This window comes from Dermacentor andersoni, chromosome 1 (genome assembly GCF_023375885.2).
Source record: "Dermacentor andersoni chromosome 1, qqDerAnde1_hic_scaffold, whole genome shotgun sequence".
Classification (NCBI taxonomy): domain Eukaryota; kingdom Metazoa; phylum Arthropoda; class Arachnida; order Ixodida; family Ixodidae; genus Dermacentor; species Dermacentor andersoni.
In genome coordinates, this window is record NC_092814.1 from 128,850,520 (window position 1) to 128,871,583 (window position 21,064).

A 21,064-nucleotide genomic window follows, 5' to 3' on the forward strand; every position below is an offset into this window, starting at 1 on the left:
CGAGGAAATACATCGAGTGATAGCGAGGACACAGAGCTGTACTCCGCATCAGGTGACGAGTCCTCGGAAGACAGCTTTCTACTTGTCCAGTACCACAAGGCCAAACGAAGAATTCTCAACGGATCTTCGGCATCCAGCTCGAACACCGTGAAAACTGTACCTCAACGATGGCCTCACTCCATCCTGTTTGTGCCACAGAACGCTACTGACAACCTATGCGTTCTCAACAGACAAGCACTCTCCGTATATCTAGAGAACACCATGCCGAACGAAATCAAGGATGTCAGGATAAACGCTAGGCGAAACATCTTGGCAATCGATGTGATGAACCCGAGCGCGCTAAACATACTACAGCATGTAACGCAGTATCAAGGTCCGCTCCATCGTGCCAGCCAATGGTGCCACAATAACAGGAGTCATCTATGACATTGACAATGAAATACCTAACGCATACCTCCCAGTTCTCATAAAACCAGCAAGTGAACACAACGTCATTGTGCATGTTGGTCGCCTCGATAACACACGTTGTGTGAGCATGGTGCCGCGTTCAGACTACAGTCACATCCGCTATAAGTGGCGTATTTATTGTAATTTCCGCAACTGCTGGAACGACTGTTTACGCAGCTAGCAACCGCCTACGTTCACATTGAGCCTTTCGATAAGATACGTTTTTTACGACCGGCCAATCACTGTTCTGGGACAGCCGCGTTTCGCATTTTTTAACATGGCGCCGATTAGCAAGCGGCTGTTAGCGCAGGTCGAGGCTCTTCAAGCCGAAAGTTTTCAGGCGCTGGTCACAGAGTATCGGCCACTGTCGCACTTCTTCAATTAGTTATTCATTGCTGCACAGCGAAGAAGCTTCCGCACTTAGCATCATCACTAGGCGCGGGCAATGTACACAACACAATGAGACCGGAAAACCGCACTGCACTCAGGGACACCGCGCGCCTTCGGCGCGAACCCGGGAAAACGCGGATGGCGTCGGCAGCAGCAGCAAGGAACAGCGTTGCAACGCCGGATGGCTGGGAAGGCGGTCACCGGATGAAAACGCGGAATATGTGGAGGCCGGAAGCTCCGTGACCGGAAGATGCAAACCGAAACTGCTTCGTGCATTGGCGGCGTTGTAACAGTCGTATCTGTGCCTGTCGTAAAAGTAGCGGGTACTCCAACATTTACGCCCAGGCTGGTTGCGATTGTTGCGTACTTTCTGCTAAATGCAGCAGTAGTGTGAACAAAGTAGTTGCGCTTTTTGCGTTTACGCTTACGTTCCGTGCGAACGATCCGTACGTAGCGCACGTAGTCTGAACATAGCATAACATTCAAAGGTGACTGCCTTCCATCCTACGTGAAGGTTGGCCACTTTCGCCACCAGGTTCGACCATTTATTCCAAGACCAATGCAATGCTTCAATTGTCAGAAGATTGGCCATGTGAAGGGTGCTTGCAGAAATTGCGCCGTATGCCCTCGATGCGCAGAACCCCACTAAGAAGACAACTGCAGCGCAACCACGTTGAAGTGTCCTAACTGTCAGGGTGATCACTGCGCCTCTTCCAAAGACTGTCCCCAGATCAAGAAAGAGATCACCATTCTTAAACAAATGGTGAGAGACAACTCTAACCACAAAGAGGCCGCGGTGAAAGTGCGGCGAAGACGACGTCACCGTCGAAGGACTTCACGACAGAGAACATCAACTTTTCAAGAAAAGTCAACTCGTCAAGCAGCACCATCAGCGGAAGTTTCCAGCCCTCCAAACACCAATGTTGGAAGGGAGAAAACTGCCAGATCTCTCTTTACAAAGGAATGGCCGCCACTTCCGCGTACACGACCGGCAGAAGAGCCGCAGATGAAGCCGCCCCCAGTACAGCAAGGTGCTGTATCCGAGGAGTCGCGGAAAACAGATGAGCAAGTGATAGCTCTTATTAGGCCTTTAATGAATGCCATTCGCGTGTTGCTAAACAACATGCACACACCGTCTGCCAGAAGTGCGCTTCAAGTACTGGACGCTCTGAGTCCGGTGCTGGCAACCCTTAAGCAGATCATGGCTCCCCATCCACTGTCTTTCAGGGATGGGGTCCGACAAGCAGCTATTTTCCAGTGGAATGCCCGCGGACTGAGAGCGCGCATTTCGGATTTCCATCGCTTCGTGTATGCCAATATGTTTCCCATTATCGTCATTTGCGAGCCGAACTTATCGAACCAGATCAGGCTTTCTGGATATGAATCGTTTATGTCGTCAACTGTTGGTGAAAGCAGTAAGGTTTTGGTGTTTATTCGCCGTGGCCTCACTTACATTCATCAGCCTGTGCCAGCTAACGACGATAATCAATATATATGCCTAACAGTAAGAAAAAATAATTTTACGTTTACTTTTGTGGGCACCTACCTATCTCCGTCAAGTCGATTTGGTCACAAAAGACTACGAGACATCCTATCCTCAACTACAGGTCGCTGGGTCGTTACTGGAGATTTCAACGCCCATCATACACTAGTTCTGGGGAAGCTCGAAGGTCAACGCGAGAGGCAGAGCTCTGGTATCTTTCACCTCCAGTAATGAACTTTGGCTGCTGAATGATGGAAGCCCTACGTTTCTACGTGGCTCCACATACAGCAGCTGTCTTGACTTGGCTTTTGTCTCACGAAGCCTTGTCAGACGTGCTGGATGGTTTGCAGACATAGAGACTCACGGGAGCGACCATATCCCCACGTACGTCAAGATCAGAGGATTGTCCCCTTCCAAAATACGAGATACGATCCAAAGAGTGGACTGGTCTAAATTTCAGTCTGTGATGGAAGAACACTGCGACGCCAATCCATCTTTCGACTTGGAAGAGGCAATAAAGAGCGCGGAGCAAGACACAATGCGCACTCTCACATGCTCTTCGAAATTGACGGAATTTGATGTGGATCTAGGACGACTTCGAGCAATCCGACGACGTGCTGAACGAAGATACCGACGTACGAAGACAATGAACGATTTACGGACCGCCAGACGCACGCAAAAAAAGATCCAGCGCCGGTTAGACAAGCTCGAAACGCAACCTTGGACTGCCTTCTGTGAGTCCCTAGATCCCCGCAAGCCTTTATTGCAACTATGGAGAACGGTGCGCAGTCTCCGGACACTCCCCGTACAGCGGTTCCCATTCAAGGCTCTTGCCCTCTCTCAAAAGAGACCGGAGATTGACGTGGCAGAGGATTTCTGCGCCAGATTACCCGGCCAACTCACAGCTCCCAACATTCCAACGCCTTCGAGTAGTTGTCCGCCACCACGTGATCACCGCATGGATCTACCATTCTCTATCCACGAACTTAAGGCAGCATTAGTTTTGTGTGGCCGTGCATCAGCGCCAGGACCTGATGGAATTTCCTACCGAGCTCTGTGTCATCTGGATGAGCGAGCGAGAGGTGCTCTCCTTGTGTTATACAATGAATCTTGGAGAGATGGTGCGCTACCAACAAGCTGGAAGACAAGTCGTCTTGTTCCACTGCTGAAGCCTGGCAAGTCGTCGCTGGAACTCGCGTCATATCTCCCGATCGCTTTGGCAAGATGTGTGGCCAAAGTAATAGAGAGGATGGTCCTTAGACGCCTGGAGTGGTACTTGGAGTACCACAACACTTACCCAGATGCCATGGCGGGCTTTCGACGTGGTCGATCATCGATCGATAACGTCGTCGACCTGGTCACCTACATTCAGCATGAGAAATGTCGTAAGCGTCTCTGCGCTTCTTTGTTCATCGACGTCAAAGGGGCATATGACAACGTTACGCATGAAGCCATCCTCTCTGCTCTCGCAGACGTAGGAGTTGGTGGTCGGATGTTTCAATGGATACGGAGCTATCTCTCCATGCGATCCTTTTTTGTAATCACCGAGGAAGGCCATACTTCTCTACATTATAACTGCCGCGGCGTCCCCCAGGGCAGTGTACTTAGCCCTGTGTTATTTAATCTAACCCTGATTGCTCTCCTTGAGCACGTGCCAAGCACAGTCAGGTTATCAATGTATGCAGATGACATCTGCATATGGGCGTCTGCAGTAACAGGCCAACAGTTGCGAGCGAGAATTCAGAGAGCCGCCACCCAAACTGCTATCTACCTCCGTAATCGAGGCCTGGAAATTTCCTCCGAGAAATGTGCACTAGTGACATTTACGCGCAAACCCATGACAAACTACAGTGTAATGATAAATGGCCACATAATACCGCATGTTCAATCGCACAAGTTTCTAGGCGTCATAATCAACAGGGACTTATCATGCAGCCCTCACGTATCATACGATTGACAGGCATCTGCCACCTGTTCAAGTTTTTCACTGGCAAGACTTGGGGAATGTCAACAAGTGCCATGTTACAACTGTACAGGGTGCTTTTTTTAGATTTTCTGCGATACAGCTTGTCAGCAATAACCAACACAGGTAAAACGAATCTACGTACAATACAAAGTGTCCAGGCTCAAGCGCTCCGGATCTGTCTAGGCCTGCCTCGGAGTGCATCAACAGCGGCTACGATAGCAATGGCTAGAGACCACTTTGTGAAGACCCACATTAAAATTGAAGTGCTCAGGACCCATATAAGGCATCTAACCAGGATTCCTCATCACTACTTAGCCTCTCTACCAGCGGATAGACCTCGCACATCTTTCAGCCAAACAATTACCGCACATGATGAATCATTGCCAACTTGTTTCACTCCGGCTGCGAGACCTTCGGTTCCTCCATGGTGCCTCGCTCAGCCAAAAATCAACCTCGCAATACCTGGAATCACGAAAAAAGCTGATCTATCATCACCAGCCCTTAAACAACTCACGCTACTATGTACGAGAACTACCGTGACTCTACACATATCTACACTGATGGATCTGTCTTGCCAAGCAGCTCCACGGCGGCAATCGTGATACCAGCGACAGTCACAACAATCAAATTTAAGACGACACACGCGACAACGTCGACGGCAGCAGAGCTCGCAGCGCTCTTTACTGCCCTTCATTACATTGGTAATAAACAGCCACACAAGTGGACGATATTTTGCGATTCTAAGGCGGCATTGCAGTCTCTACTGTCACCTTTACGACGCGGACCGCACGAACAGCTAATATTTCACATTATAGAGACGTTACACCATATAAGTGACGCAGGCCATAAAATAACTTTCCAATGGCTTCCAAGCCACTGCGGGATTATCGGCAATGAACGGGCCGATAAAGCTGCCCGTTCAGCCCATACTCAGGAGCACCACGTACCAATTCCACTTTCCAGAACTGACGCAGCACGGAAGCTCCGCCTGCTTGCTCGGCAGTACATCATGTCACAATGGAATGACCCCTTTTTAAGAAATACGCAACTGTACTCACTTGATCCAACATTAAGTCTTCGAGCGCCATCACAGCTTCGCCGTGGAGCCGCCATGCTTTTGCATCGACTGTGCTTGGGCGTTGCCTTTACCAAAGCCTATGCGTTCCGCATAGGGATGACCGACACCCCAACCTGTGACCACTGCGGCCATGAAGAATCAATTGACCATATTTTGTGCGCCTGCCCGCAGTACAGTCCACAGAGGGAATGCCTTCGCCACGAACTTGACTAACTGGACGACCAACCGCTATCGGAAAAAAGAATTCTACACCATCGAAGAGACCTCACGTCACAGAAGAAGGCCGTGCAAGCTCTATTGCGTTTTTGCGATATACCGGCCTTTGAGAACTTCTTTAACTGGAACGCCTTTCGTGTGTGTGTCTCCATGTGTGCGTGTCCCGTTTTTGTTTTTTAGCGTTTTCCTCTCTGTCGTCTTTCTAACCCCTGTCTCCCATCCCCAGCGTAGGGTAGCAAACCGGAGACTGATATCTGGTTAACCTCCCTGCCTTTCCTCTTCATTCTCTCTCTCTCTCCAAAATTATGTCGTCATGGGTCTGGCTCCCCAGTCTTTCTCCACGTTTCAAGGCAACGCATATGAAGCTAACAACGACGCCCGTCGTAGCATAAACCCACGCGTTGTACTTTCTACGTGCCTACGTGCCTTTGACGGCAGGTGCCCCTAAGCCACTAATTGTTACCACGTGCCAAACAAACACGAATGGTCCGGCAACAACGTGGGCCTATTCCTGCCCAAAAGACACCGCGCACAAGGCCCCGGCGAGCGGGAGGGGCGGCTTTGTATTTGGCTAGCAGAATCACGTGACGCTCCCTCCTAGTCATGGAGGAAGGAAACTCAGGAGAGGCCCTGACGTCACTCTTTGTGAAGCTAAAGTGAAGCCGGAAGTTGGCGTTGCTCATGGCGTTGCTCCGCCTATCGGGCCAGCTCTCCTCTCTTGTTTATATTTCTCGCGAGACCACGCCGCGCTGCGTGCAACCGAGCTGCCCGGACGCGTGCGCTCCGCAGCAATCTAAACAATCGTTAGCACGTTAGCATGATTCCGCTAAGGAGGGTTAAAATTTCCCGCTGATATTCCTTCGTCCGTTGCTATTGCCGTGGCGCGGTACATTGCGTATAGCGTTGCATGCGCGTTCGTTTCACGAACTTTAGTTCCTCCTGTCCCACCTGGCCACAGCAACATACGGTAGAGCACGGTCCAGATAACGCAGCGAACAAAACACGGAGACCAACGCAAACCTGCACGCACGGCGCCTTTTCCACGGTACAAAACCTACGGAGCAACACGCAGCAACACGTGTGAGTGCACAGAACAATAACAAAGCCGCCATTGTGGCCCGAAAGGCGTGGCCGCTACAACAAAGAAATTAAAAAAAAAAAACAGCAAGAAAAAGGCGAACTTACTACGTCATTCCCTCCACACTTTTCGCCTAGCGCGAGGAGGGGGTAGGGCATCTCCTCAGTTTCCTTCCTCCATGCTACTAGTATTTTTCCTTGCATGGGAGCGACGGCAGCAGCGGCGCGCCGGCGGCACCGGTTTGGTGAAGCTCCGCCTATTTTCAATCCACGTGAAGAAATCGAAAACATACGGGCAATTCACGTTCTTTTAACGTGTGGTATCATCGTCTTTCAATATAAATAAACTCCCCTGTACATTCTGGTGTGGCATAATTGTTGTAATAAAAGAGTAACAAACGATGTTTAACTTTAGCGCAAGCTTTGTTATGACGCTGGCAACATGTTTTTGCAGGGGGTTTTGCTTTTCTTTTTGTTTTATTCAGGCGCGCCGCTGACTTAGCTACAACGTCATCGTGACGTTGCGCTCTCCCCGCTCTCATTCGCTGCTGCCGCTCGCCGGTACGGGACTTCGCATGCGGCATGCCGGTCATATCTGGACACAGGCGGAGGCCGCCGGTCGGCCGTCGCGACTGGTCCCACACCGGCGCGCCGTTGCGAAGTTCGCAGAACTCTCCGCTCATGTGTCCCCACCTTCAGTTGCCCGTTCCTGCGGCGAGCGTCGGCCTCGGCACCGGCCAAGGAGGATATATAAAAATTGCTGGAGTGGAGAGAGCGCGCTCCGACTGAAGCCTCCGTCCGCCATCTTACCAGAGGCAGAAAGCGCGCTCGGCGCCGGCGGCACCGGCTCTCGCTGCTGTTTTCGTGAGTTGGTATGCAGTGCAATTTGATGTGAGGGGCATGTAAACACCATCGATTTGATTATGGTTACCTCTTGCGTTGCCTACGGATGTGCGAACAGGCTGAAGAAGGGTTGTGGCCTCACGTTTCACCTGTAAGTACACGAGAACACGTTCATTGAGCCACTACGCTCGCGTTGCCGATGGATGTCAACTGATAAGTTGTGTGTGTGTGCGCAACGACTAATAGTCCTGGAATTGCCGACAGGTTTCCAAAAGATCCGGAGCTGCGGAGCCTGTGGGAGCGGGCTGTTCACCGTGAAAGGTGGCATGCGAAAGATGGAGATCGCCTTTGCTGTGTGCATTTCGCGCCGGAGTGCTTCGACCGCACCGGACAGACAACACGACTACGTGCGGGTAGTGTTCCTTCTGTGTTCCCTACGTTTCCGGAGCATCTACAGAAGCCCGTGAGTATGTTAGAAAGTCGCGCGATGTATTTGTGGCGGTCTCGTTTTCGTTGAGAAGAAGTGACCGTGATAAGCCGGATAAAAATCAACACTGTGTGCCCTGCCAGCTGCAAAAGCGAGAAATGCGACTGAGTTTCTCGAGCTCATTAGACCGCGGATGTCGTTTTCAACTAATGTCATTAAATTTACCATTGTCACAGCTAATGAAAGGCATTACCTTTGAATGACATTCTATGAAAATTACACCAAATTTGCCGTCTGGCAGGGTCGCCTCAGCTAAGCTGTAACCATGACATTGGATAGAGACCGCTATTGCGCCTAGATTTTGCACAGCTTCAATTTTTTTTTTTCATTTTCATAGGATAAAAAGTACGAAAACTGCTACTCATAACCGTAGGCTGCAGATGCGGCTCCAGTCTGCAAATCTGTTCAGTAAGCGCGAGTCGGTGGTGACGTAAAGAGATCTAATTAATATGCAAGCTCAGATGCTAAACAAAATAAACAGGCTAATGATTTGAAAAGATGCTTAAGCAAAATTTGAAAATAACATACATCCACCTTTATGAAGCAGTAAGTTTTGGTAGCAAACGAGGCATAGCTTTACAACTGCTCTTATTTTTCTGTGACTTGAGACTCATCAAATGTACATATGGCGTCTATTTCAGGTGAAAAGGAAGCGTCCAGGCCGGAAGCATGAAGACTGGTTCCAGAAACTGGAGGACCACATCCTTGATCTTGATCCACTTGATAACCATATTTATATTTTGTGCAAAAAAATCGCTGAAGAATATATAAAAGTGAGAATACACCACATGACGAAAGAACGAAACTGTGAACTGATCAAAAACAAAGTGAGACCACTTTTGTCGAGGGTGATTATTTTCAATCACCAGTAGGGTGTTTGTCATGGTGTTCTTGACTGTATGTGAGACTTTCTCCTTAATATCTGCTCGTTTGAACTTCCTTCTGTGTATCAGTTGGCTGCTGGTTGATGGTAAATAAACGACTACAACTAGAACCACACATTTGCATTCCTTTCTAAATGGGAGCAGCTGCATCAGCAAAGCGAAAAAGCGCGAGCGCAGCTGCATTACGCTTTTCTCCTTAATATTTGTACAGTTACACTGGCTTTTACATGCCAGTTTTCTGCTAGCTGATGGAAAATAAATGGATATAACTAGAACCACTCGTTTTTGTTGCTCTGTAAATGCGAGCAACGTCATCCGCAGCGCGGAAAAGCACGAGCGCGGCAGTGCTAAGCTTTTCTGCTTAATATTTGAACTGGCAAACTGCCTTGTACATGCCAGTTTCCCTCTGGTTGAAGAAAAATAGACGTTTAATACTAGAACCGCTCGTTAGCGTTGCTTTGTAAACGCGAAAAAGCGCGGCTGCGCTATGCTTTTCTCCTTAATATTTCCGCAGTTAAATAGCCTTCTTCACGCCAGTTGGCTGCTACAGTTGATGGGAGATAACCGTTTACAACCAGAAGCACTTGTTTTCATTGGTTTCTGAATGCTAGCGCCTTCATGAGCAGCGCGAAAAAGTAGAAGCGCGGACAGGCGCGGTTGCGCCGTTGCCTTTTGCCTCTGGTAAGATGGCCGCCGGCCGTTCAGCGCGGCTTCACCCTTGCCCATAGGCGCGTATAGGCGGCTTCCACTCCAGCAAGTTTTATATATCCTCCTTGGCACCGGCGTAACCGAGCGAACGAGCACAGAGAAAGGTGAAAGCGAATGCGGAGAGCAACAACATAAAAACTACAGCGGCGGCTGGGGAGCACCGCATCACCAATAAGATGCTACGGAACCTAGACGATCAGTCAGTTACTGAAATCAGCAACTTTTTCAACATCCACTGGAAAGAGGGAACTATACCCACCAGCTGGAAACATGCAAACGTGATTTTCGTACCCAAACCAGGCGAGAGGCTGGAGCTGGAGAATCTCCGCCCCATCTCCTTAATCTCTTGCCTGGGGAAGGTTATGGAACACGTCATTCTGAACAGGCTAAACGAGTACACTGAAAGCAATGGGCTACTGCCCCATACGGTGATAGGCTTCAGACCAAATCTGTACACTCAAGACATTATGTGGCAAATTCAGCAAGATCTCCTAAATTCATAATGGTAACAGCGCGAACAAGACGACGACGGAGTGACATAGCACACAGGACCAGCGCTGTCCTGTCACTCCGTCGTCGTCTTGTTCACGCTGTTACCATTAGGAATGTATACCATCTCGTCCAACTTTCCATTTTAATACAGATATCCTACACCCGGGCCCTATAAGAGCCACCCGTACAATTCTAGGGCTGGACGTGAGTAAAGCGTTTGACAATGTGTCACACGCATAAATACTCACAAATATAGCCCAAATGATTGTCCGGAAGCGCACCTATAGCTATATTACAAGCTTTCTCAAGGATCGCACTGCAGAAATACATTTTGGGGACATTAAAAGCGGACAAGTTCAATTAGGTACAAGGGGCACCCCTCAGGGTGCGGTCCTCTCCCCCTTCCTTTTCAATGTGACCATGCGTTTAAACCTGCCCCCGTTACTGGAAAGGATCCCGCATATCAAGCACTCCATCTATGCTGATGACATCCCCATCTGGACCAATAGCGGTTCCGATGGCGAAATCACGGAAGCATTACAAGCGGCCGCGGATACTGTACGCAATTTTGTGCGACAAAATGGTTTCGCCTGCTCCCCGACAAAATACGAGCTTCTCGTCATCCGAGATAAATCGACCAAACCTGCCACCGAAAGGAACGCCACCTCGCCTATACGAGTCAATATGGAAACGGCCCAGTTCCGCCCGTACTGACAATAAGAGTCCTGGGCATGCTAATTCAGCATAACACCTATAATTCTGAGGCAATTGTCCGATTATAGACGACAACCCGCCATATATGTGGCCTGCTCAGACGAGTAGCCACACGACACTGTGGTATGAAGGAGGCCGATCTCTGTCATCAGACGCAGGCTTTCCTGGTCAGCCGCATCGTGCATTCGTTCCCATACTACCACCTGCGCCTTTCTGACAAGGAAAAGATTAACAGTGTCATTCGCACAGCTCATAAAGCAGCCCTTGGTCTCCCGAGGTATGCCAACACTCAACGATTACTTGAGCTAGGTATATACAATACCCTAGACGAACTCATGGAGGCCCATAAAACAGCCCAACGTGAACGACTCTCCAGCACCGCAACTGGCAGGGTCTTAATGAGAGCAGCATTCCGGGCAAGTTGGTAATCCATTACTCAAGTATTATTGCGCAAAAAAAAAAAAACACGGACGTAAGAGAAGAACACACACCAAGCGCAAACTGGCAGGGTCATTCTGAGTAAACTCAGTCTGAATCCCGTTATGAATTCACCAAGACGAACCACACTACTCGGTGCGATCAAACACCGTTTCGTCATAGAACCATTACCCAAGAACATGCTTTCTGGACGACACGACAAGAGGTGGTCTGCCAGAGCCAAGGCCCTTCAATAAAGGTACCAAAGCAACCAGCACACCGCGTATGTGGATGCAGCAAAGCAAAACCACGAAAGTTACGTATAAATTTACGTACAGTGAGCGCCGTGACCGGAGAGGGAAGTATCCTCAACGCCACGACCATAAAAACAGCGTCCACCGTGGAAACTTAAGAGACTGCCATTGCTTTGGTCATCACAAATCCTTCCGTGCAAACCGTCATAAGCGACTCCAAAGGGCAATCGTCAACATTTCTAGAGGCAGCATAGGCGTCTGCGCGGCGCGAGTCCTACGGGACTTCACAAATGAAGATACTATTGAAGTCGTATGGGTTCCTGCCTATTCGGGGAATCAAGGGAATGAGGAAGCGCACTGGATAGCCCGAGGTCTAATCAACCGGAAGGTGTGCACCTCAGACTTGGATCCCATGGATGAGGCACCGAGGGCATACTACGAAATAACAAACTACTACAAGCACAAAAGGCGAATCTATCCGCCTCCAAACGCAAACCTCACGCGAACACAAGCCTCGATCCTGCGTCGAATCCAAACTAAATCGTTCCCCAGCCCACATTGGCTAGCCATAATTACTAACGGGCAATGAAACCCAATATGTCAAAACTGCACAAATCAAACATTGGCTAACCAAAATCACATGATTTGGGGTGCGAGCGCTTGCCCCCTCTCAGGTCGCTCCTGCCAGCCCCCTCACAACAGACGTGGGAGGGGCTGCTGAGAACGCCAGATTAAAAACTACAAAAACCCCTCGTTGCCTGGGCCGAAAGGGTCGCTCCTCGTGAGTAGCCATCCTAGGACTCGGGCCTGCCAGATCTTACCCGAGCAGAATTTTAATAAGTTCGTACCATCACCACCAGCAGCAGCGGGGGGGATGAAAGAGGCGAGGAGGAAAGCGGGGGAGGGTAAAGAGAAAAGGGTGAGGTGGAAAGCGGAGTGCCGGCACGACCAGGCATGCGGCCAGTGCCGAAACAAAGCGCTGGCGGGGGCTTCGGACCACTGCGCATGCGCTACTTCGCCTGCGCAGGGCTTAAAGTCTCCCTTCAGTTACAGTGGCTACACTGTACTTCAGCCTCTTGAAAAATCGAATGGGGGCCGGGTCCCCGTGCGTTCCCTTTGACTTTAAGCCCAGCGCTTGCGGCGCCGCCGCCGCTAGAGATCATACGTTCCGCGCGAGCCACGGGTTCCCGTGTTCGCGGTTTCCGTGCAATGAGCGACGCAACCGGTGAAAGTGCTTCGCCTGCCGCTGCTACTAAACGAGCTGCCCGAACAGAGGCTTAGCGCCGCCGCCGAGGGCACCTTGTCCTTCAGGATAAAATTATTTTCCATAATATATCGCGAATTCAAAATACCTAAACAGCTGCGCTCGAAATTCCCATTAGGATTTATCGTAATCGTCTGTAAAATGTTTCATTTTCTTTGCTTAATCGCCCAAGTTGGGACATGACGCCGACGCTGCGAGTGCGCGGCCTGCATAACCGTATAATTGCTATCGCTATAGTAATCGAAAACAACAGCGGTTGGCAGAAATAATGCAATGCGACTATACCGTCACACGCTGATCGCGGGTGAGGCAGGCTGTTCATTTTTTGTGCTACATGTGCACAGAAAGGTATAATGATTATGTCTGTTGGCTCTCGGAGTCTCGGGCTACTGAGGGTTCTGCGTGTTCGGAGTTCATTTTGGTGAAAAATCAAAGGGTGTTCCTCGGAGTCTTCCCGCAAAAATCGGAGCTTTCGTTTACGGCGCAATGAAATTCGGAGTTTTCCGGTGTTTCTAGTGGTATTCATCTTTTAGTTTCGCCCATATATACCTTAAACACAACCATTATTGCAAAAGAAAAGAGAAAAAGAAGAGGCAGTATGTATAGCCACGGGAGAGTTCATTTTCAGTCAACATTTACAAAAACAGTATAGGGTTATTGCAATCATAATTTACTACAATATATATAGACGCAATTTACCACGTGAGAATCTGTCACTGTAGCACGCTCTTCCCGATTTACCGAACGAAATTTCAAGAACCCCCTTGGAATGTTCGCACTATACACATACAGGAAAAGCCAGCATATATAGATCCAGCGCAGTATGTCAAAACACGGGTCGGTCTCGGGGTTGCATCATCTCTAGAAAACTAATGCTTGAACGATTTCTTGACGTCTGATATTCTGAGATATTACTTGCCAGCAAGGTAGAGTCCTACCCCACGTGCGCGGTAAGACGGCACAAAACACCTGCTCATGCGTGTCGAACTTTTCTTGGTGTTCCGCATTCATGTTCGAGTTCGCGATCTCAGCACAGTACACCAGAATGACACTCAGCAAGTCGTGAAAAATGTACCGGCGCACGGCACGGCTCAACTTTTCGGCAACAGCAGCGTAGTATACCTCGGAATGACTTAACAGCTTTTCTCCTCGTCTGCAATGTCATGCATCCAGTCGACGTCCGCGCATATGCTGTCGCAGGCGCGTCATTCCATCCGCTTAGCGGCACCTGATAGGCGCACGGCAAGGACACGGTATACAACAGGATGGACAAACGGGCTATAGTTGGTTGAAGTTTATCTCAGGAAACTTTTAAAGCGGCAGCAAAAGGACGTGACGTTTTTCGTGACCCGTCTTTTTGTTGCGCTTTAAAAGGTTCTTAAGATGGACGGTATACGTCATGCAAAAGAGTAAACTCAGCTTCTAGTTCCTTAATTATTGAGAGCAGTTCGTTTGAATGTTTCTTACCTCAGCTTGATGAGCCGGTTCCACGAGGAGTTTTTTGGCCCGACGAACGCCTCCAATTTCTCGCACTTTTTTCCGCGAATGTAGCCACGGCGCGGTCACGTAATCACAAATACGGTCCCTAAATTCGAAGTTTGGATAAATTCGAATCGTTGTTTTTTTATTACGGATCACTGTTTTCTTTTTAAACGAATCGGAATAATCCGTATACGGCCAAACTCTAAAGATGGTGTAAAGGCGGAAGTTTTATAGTGAAGGCATGCAGGTTCTCTTAAACGATTCCAAATAGTATCTGGCTGCTTTCCTCTTTCTGCGCCGCGCAAGAACAGAACCTTGTGCCGAAGGCAGTCGAAGGGACGAGGTTCCGCCTCCGTGTGGTTTGCAAAACGCGCTGATGGGTCGCTGTCCAAGCCGCACGACCACACCGCTGCTGTATTGACACGTTTGGTGCCAACAAACAAGCTACCTATGGTAATCGAAGATTGCTCCCAGCTAGTGCAATATGCGTGGCAGAAAGTTCCGGGCTGATAAAGGGACGGCTGAATCGCGCGTTTTCCGAAGAGGCGCAGCGCGTGGCGGAAACAAGGAGATATAGTAGAGGGGAAATCTCAGCCGATGGACGCGAAAATACGCCGCCACGTCTGGCTGATAACGCAGATGAAGCTCGACTACGCCGACAATACAATTTTGGTCGGTATGCTAACAGAACAATAGCCGTATAAAGATGCGTTTGGAGCTATAGGCGTCACAGGGTCACAATATAATGTGGTGTGGTCCGGGGATAATGTGGTAGCCCACACTTCCACTTCTTGCTTCTCCAGCTATGTTAACCAACTGCTGTACTGTTCCAGTTTCCTTACATCATTCCCGCGCAGCACGGGCCAGATTACGAACACTGTCGAACGCGGGAGTGCTAGTATATAAGAGTCCTGTCTGTCCTTGTAGTTTCACGCTGGCTCGTGTTGACTCTTCGGGCGTTTCTGGGCCCGCGTGTATAGTTGCGCCATCGGTAGACTCTGTCGATCGTTGGGAGGTGGTGAAGCAAAACCACTCACAGCTCCTCCCTTCGTCCACAAGGCCGTGTTATGACGCTGCTGAATGTGGACATTCTGCACGGGGATCTTCACTAATTTAAGAAAGCTACTTCAAACGTTTTTGTCATGATCACCAGTATATTCTTGACTTCATCCACCCATAATTGTACATCTAGCTTCCCGAAAACGCACCGAGACAAATGGGCATGACATCCCTGACTTCTCTGAGTAAGGCTGCGCATCTAGCTCCCCTATAGCAACAGCTCATTAGCCACCATTTGTGCACCCACTGCTGAACAGTGGTATACCGCGGGCACTGTAACAATAATGGTCGTACAAATGCATTTGCGCAGCCCCGGAGCGCACTACTTCCAGAGAACCGCTTTCATACATTTTAATAAAGTGCGATCTCCTTCAGCCCCCCCCCCCCCCCCCCCCCCCCAGTGGACAAGACAACCAGCACAGAGAGCGCTATGAATATAGAAGCCGCCAAGGGGAGATTAATAAGTAAAAATGCAGATATAAGAAAGATGATGCTGGAACATTGGAGGTAGATAAGACTATGTGAAAGATTCGAAAAAAAAATTAAGTCACATAAATTTATCTCTATGATAAGGTGAACTGATTGAATTCTCACTTCGATTAAGTTTTTTTTCTCTTTCTTTTTTTTTACCTAATCATTCACAGCGCGTTGTTACCAATAATTCTAGCTGACCGTCCTCTCCTGTTAAATCTAGCGTGCCTCAGGGCTCTGTATTGGGCCCATTACTGTTTCTCATTTATATTAATGATTTGCCAGATTGCGTAAGCTCTTCAATTTACCTCTTCGCAGATGACTGTGTTGTTTACCGCGAAATATCAAGTAACCTAGATGTTAATTGTTTACAAGCTGACATCTCTAGTATTGCTCGTTGGTGCAGAACATGGCATATGGACCTGAACACTAAAAAATGCAGCCTTACACGTTTCTCGATCGTACTAACGTACCTCCTGCTAACTATACCCTAAACAGCGCTACTTTAGATACGGTTACTTCTTATAAGTACTTTGGGATTTATATAATTAACATCTGACCTAAGCTGGAAACACCACATTAACTACGTTAATAACAATGGTAACCGTACGCTAGGATACCTGCGGCGTAACTCTCGTCGCGCTCAGTAGCTGTGAAACTAACAATGCATAAAACACTAGCGCGTGTGAAACTTGAATACGCATGCTCCACTTGGGACCCTTTTCAATCGCACTTAACTTACTCTTTTGAAGTGGTACAGAATAACGCAGCACGTTTTATATAATCTAACTGTCATCCTACGAGCAATATCACTTCGATGAAACGCACCCTTTCCTTGCAATCACTTGAATCACGCCGCAAAGCATCTCGTCTTACGCTTTTTCACGAGATATACCATCGTGCAGTTTTGAAAAGCCAATTTGTCACGACCCCGTCTTATCGTTCTGCCCGTTTCCTTTATACCCACTACCTTTATACTTTCTACCCGCGCAAGTCCAAAGACTGGAACCAGGTTCCTTCGAATATCGTTTGCATTTCAGACCATGACTTGTTTGGTTCGTTGATACACAGTTATTTAAATATGACGCGCGAAGTGAATGTTGATTATTTTCTTTTTCGCCTTGTTTGTATACACTGTACTTAAAGAATTAAATTATGGGGTTTTACGTGCCAAAACCACTCTCTGATTAAGAGGCACGCCGTAGTGGAGGACTCCTGAAATATTGACCACCTGTGGTTCCTTAACGTGCACCTAAATCTAAGTACACGGGTGTTTTCGCATTTCGCCTCCATCAAAATGCCGCCGCCGTGGCCGGGATTCGATCCCACGACCTCGTGCTCAGGAGCCCAACACCATAGCCACTGAGCAACCACGGCGGGTATACACTGTACTTCGGATCGTATATAATTTTTCAGTTATGTGAGCCTCGAAAACTGCATCCTCATTTGTGCCTGCAGATGTTTACGCATTTCATTTCACTTTTTATTTTGTATTTCTTATTTCTGTGTACTCCCACTCCCGTCTGTAAAGCTCGCTTCTAAAAAGAGCGCAGCATTTTCATACTGGTAGCATCCACTGGCAAAAGTTGAAATCGTTTAAAACAAAAAGATGGCTGTTTGTGAAGAAATGAATAAATAAATTATGAAGTAAACTGCACTGCAGGCTATGAGGGGCGCCGTAGTGCAAGCCTCCGGCTTAATGTTGACCAGCTGCAGCTTCTCTGACGTGCACCCAAGGCACGCAGCCGACCCATTCTTGCATGCCGCCCCCATCCTGCGTGTAACTGTCGCGGCCGGGAATCGGCACCCGCGACCTCGTACTCAGCAGTGCAACGCCATAGCCAGTGCTGAGTAACCACGACGGGTGCGACGAAAGGATAAAGAACAGTCACTTTCCAGTAACTCTTTATATCGTAGGGGTCACAAACGCGCGGAGTGGGTGTCCCGCGTGACCTTCTTGAGTTTGCGATCGCACCGCCCCCTCCCTATAGCCTACATATGTCGCCGAGGCCAACGGCGGGCCACAATGTGACCCGCGGGGAGCTATGTGTCATACATGCGACCCGAGCGCCAACGCGAGTTCTGAGAGCCTCTTTCTCCACTTTATCTCTGCCTCCCTCTCTGGCCGCGTTCAGGCGCCCGCTGCAGATTGAGGCCAACAAACAGGGCTTCTATCAGCTCCAAGCACCCGTCGCGGTGGCTACGGTGCTGCGCTGCTCAGGTCGTGGATCAGATTCCAGGCGACTGCATTCTCATGGGGGTGGAATGCAAGAACTCTCGCACAACGCGCAGTGGGGGCAGTTTCAAAACCCCGAGTGGTCAAAATCAATCCGTGGAGTACTCCACTACAGCGCCCCGCATAACCCACTGCGCACGTTCGGGACGTTCACCACCACAGTTTTAGTTCCTCCAATCTCTCTCCCATGTTTTATTTTGTGAGGGCAAAAAAAAAGAAAGAAAAACAAATAGACCCTCCATGCGCGGGCCGTGCATATGCGTCGTCGATACCAGCACAGCGCGACGCCGGCGGCGCGATCGTGCCTCGAGCGTGCATATATACATTTACTACCGCAATAAACTCCTCGAACCACCACCAACACTACCACCACAAACACTACTACCAACTTGTAAATCTCATGCTAGAAATGTTGAGCCGTTTGCTTACAGCAACAAATCTAAGCTGCAGTGATTGACTGCTCGAAGGAGCGTTTTCAAGGCCCTGACGTCCATTGGGAAATTTACTAGGGCGCCGCCAATTCGCCCTAACTGTTATGGTTGAAAACATCACAACGGCTCAAAAGTCGACGGCCTTGTAAAAATTATGACAGTGTTCGGCGTGCCTAAACGCAATCGTGTTTTCTTTCCAAAGCAAGCTGCACGCGGTGGCTTTATAGGTGCGCACTTTTTTATCAAAGAGGCCCTACGGTGCATGTTCGCGTGCTTGTCTATATGATTTATCAGTAGTTAAAATGTAGCCGAATTAGTAGGCATCTAAGGAATGTTTGGAAAGGCTTTCACATTCTCACGTCGCTCGAAGCACGCCAAGCATTTTGAATGAATTTAGCAGCGACTCTTTACCGGGTGTCATCCACTCGTAATTTTGCGCGGTATCTTGTCATTGTTGCGCTTTTTGTATGCCCTCACAGTGCTCTCGACTCGCGCATCCGATCATTGGCAACGTTAGTGCATGTGCGGAGCAAAATTAGTCGCTCTGAATGACAATGGAAAGCCGTGAGATTATACTACTTATAATACCGAAGAGTAGCGTAACGAACACGTCGAACATGTGAACGCATATTTTGCATGTTTTGCACGTTTTGCCTCATGATGCATATGTGCTGCCACTGTTTTTAAATATAGCAGACGTGTGCGGCGGTTTAAGTTGAGTGGAAGGCCGGTGTAGCTGCAACATGAATTCGACAGGGCGTATGAAAACGAAGGACACGTGAAACCAAGATAAACTACATTTTGGTTAAGCTTCGTCGTGCCTGGAAATCATATATTTTACAAACTAAATCAAACACGAATTCGTCCAACATCGCACCGAATCAAATACAATACTTTTGGAGTACGTTCAAAATGATTTTGAATGAAGTTTGAATCGATTTCTATGAGCTAACTTTAATGGACAGTGCTCTCAAAGGGAAGTATATAATTAAGGACGTTTTTTTTTCCCTAGCCAATACATATTAGGACCTGTCCCGCAAATTGTGACACTGTTTTCTTTCGGGTCAACCGCCGCGCAGGCCAACTTTACCTATGTACGTAAATCATGTATAATTAAAGCCTTGAATCTACCACAGTATCAGTTATGACTACGTAAATTTAGAGTGAAAAAAAAAATTAATCATTTAATTATGGGGTTTTACGTGCCAAAACCACTTTCTGATTATGAGGCACGCCGTAGTGGAGCACTCCGGAAATTTCGACCACCTGGGGTTCTTTAACGTGCACCTGAATCTAAGTACACGGGTGTTTTCGCATTTCGCCGCCACCGAAATGCGGCCGCCGTGGCCGGGATTCGATCCCGCGACCTCGTGCTCAGCAGCCTAACACCATAGCCAAGTGAAGAAAAGCACGAAAACCGAAAGTGATGGTAGAGTTTCGGAGATAACCGCCACTCGTAAAGAAGAACAGAACGAATGAAAGTGGCTCTAATGGTTCTATATTGGTTCTCAATATTGTTCGAATGAAAAAAGATAAATGCGCTTCATGCACAGATGCTAAAAAAGAAAATAAAGTTTGCAATAAAATTCAAATTATCGTAGCAGTCGATGCTATCATTTTGCGCAGATAAAAATGAAAATGTTACTTTTTTATTACATCGTTACGAGCGTTAAAACAAGTGGGTGAGAAATATAAAATTTCAACATGCGATTCTTACTGAACAGCTATTTATCTATTATTTATTTATTTCAACATACTGTCAACCGTTTCACAGGGTTATTACAGCAGTGGAGTACGAAAAAAGAAAAGACGAAAAGTTTACACATAAGCAGTTACAACAATAATAATTGTCAGGGGCAGATTTGCTAAACAAGTACAAAATAAGAAGAAAGGAATATACGTACAACACTAAGTATGAATACGAATGTTGACAAGCATGCCAATAGAAAAACAAAATAATCACATGGAGAATACAAACAAATACTATGTCATCAGGCTGATGAGTACGTATTAAGTGTGTTATGCAACAGTTCAAGAAAATCATCAATTCTTCGTTGTTCGACAAGTAAGTCAAGAGCAGAAGAGTACGCATTTGGGCTGGTTGGTTCATGATTACGAGCAATAAAAACAGCTCTAAACGACAGGACGAGTGAAGGGACACAGACAACAGCGCTGACTAACAACCAAGGTGTCTTTATTCTTTCAGTCAGCATATATATGCTCCGCCGCTATCTCAAACCACAGAATCAACAGAATTGGGCATGCGCAGGGGGATTGCAATTAATGCGATATGAAGGTAATCTCCTTCGGAAGGAGAGAAATAGAGGGAAGGCTTACACATGCTTCGCCGTTAACGTGAATGTGGAAAGCTTCGGAAATAAGGCGTGCGCGGTCATCGCGGTATTTTGACAGGTAGGTCACATCTTCGAAAGATGACTTGCAGCCGCATTCATTGTAATGCAGTGATAACTGACTACTTTTGCTCGTTTTTGAAATTTGTGTGAGTGCTCGCGAATGCGGTCATTGATGCACCACTCCGTTTGGCCGATATAAAAACGCTTGCATGAAACTACTGACGCGCAGCCTGCTGCTGCTATAATATTTGACTTGTTCCGCATAGCTTTAGATTCTTTTGAATTGACCACGGAGCATCCGTCAGACAACA

The 21,064-nt window shown here is 48.1% G+C and overlaps 1 protein-coding gene and 1 long non-coding RNA gene across 4 annotated transcripts in view; one reads left to right on the forward strand and one right to left on the reverse strand.

Moving 5' to 3' along the window:
• Positions 1 to 14,631, reverse strand: part of Ctr1A (Copper transporter 1A) — a 39,777-nt gene extending 25,146 nt beyond the window's left edge. For 2 of the 3 annotated variants that reach the window (XM_050191403.3, XM_055062020.2), the window contains exon 1: positions 14,188 to 14,631. The gene's annotated coding sequence lies outside the window, so the exon portion shown is untranslated. Of the gene's footprint in view, positions 1 to 7,588; positions 7,650 to 14,187 lie in introns of all 3 variants that reach the window. The other variant, XM_055062019.2, reaches the window with a different exon arrangement.
• Positions 7,656 to 8,986, forward strand: LOC129380587 (uncharacterized). Its single transcript, XR_008608747.2, has 2 exons — positions 7,656 to 7,963; positions 8,629 to 8,986. It is a non-coding gene; the product is annotated as an uncharacterized lncRNA (long non-coding RNA).
• Positions 14,632 to 21,064: the final 6,433 nt, after the last annotated feature.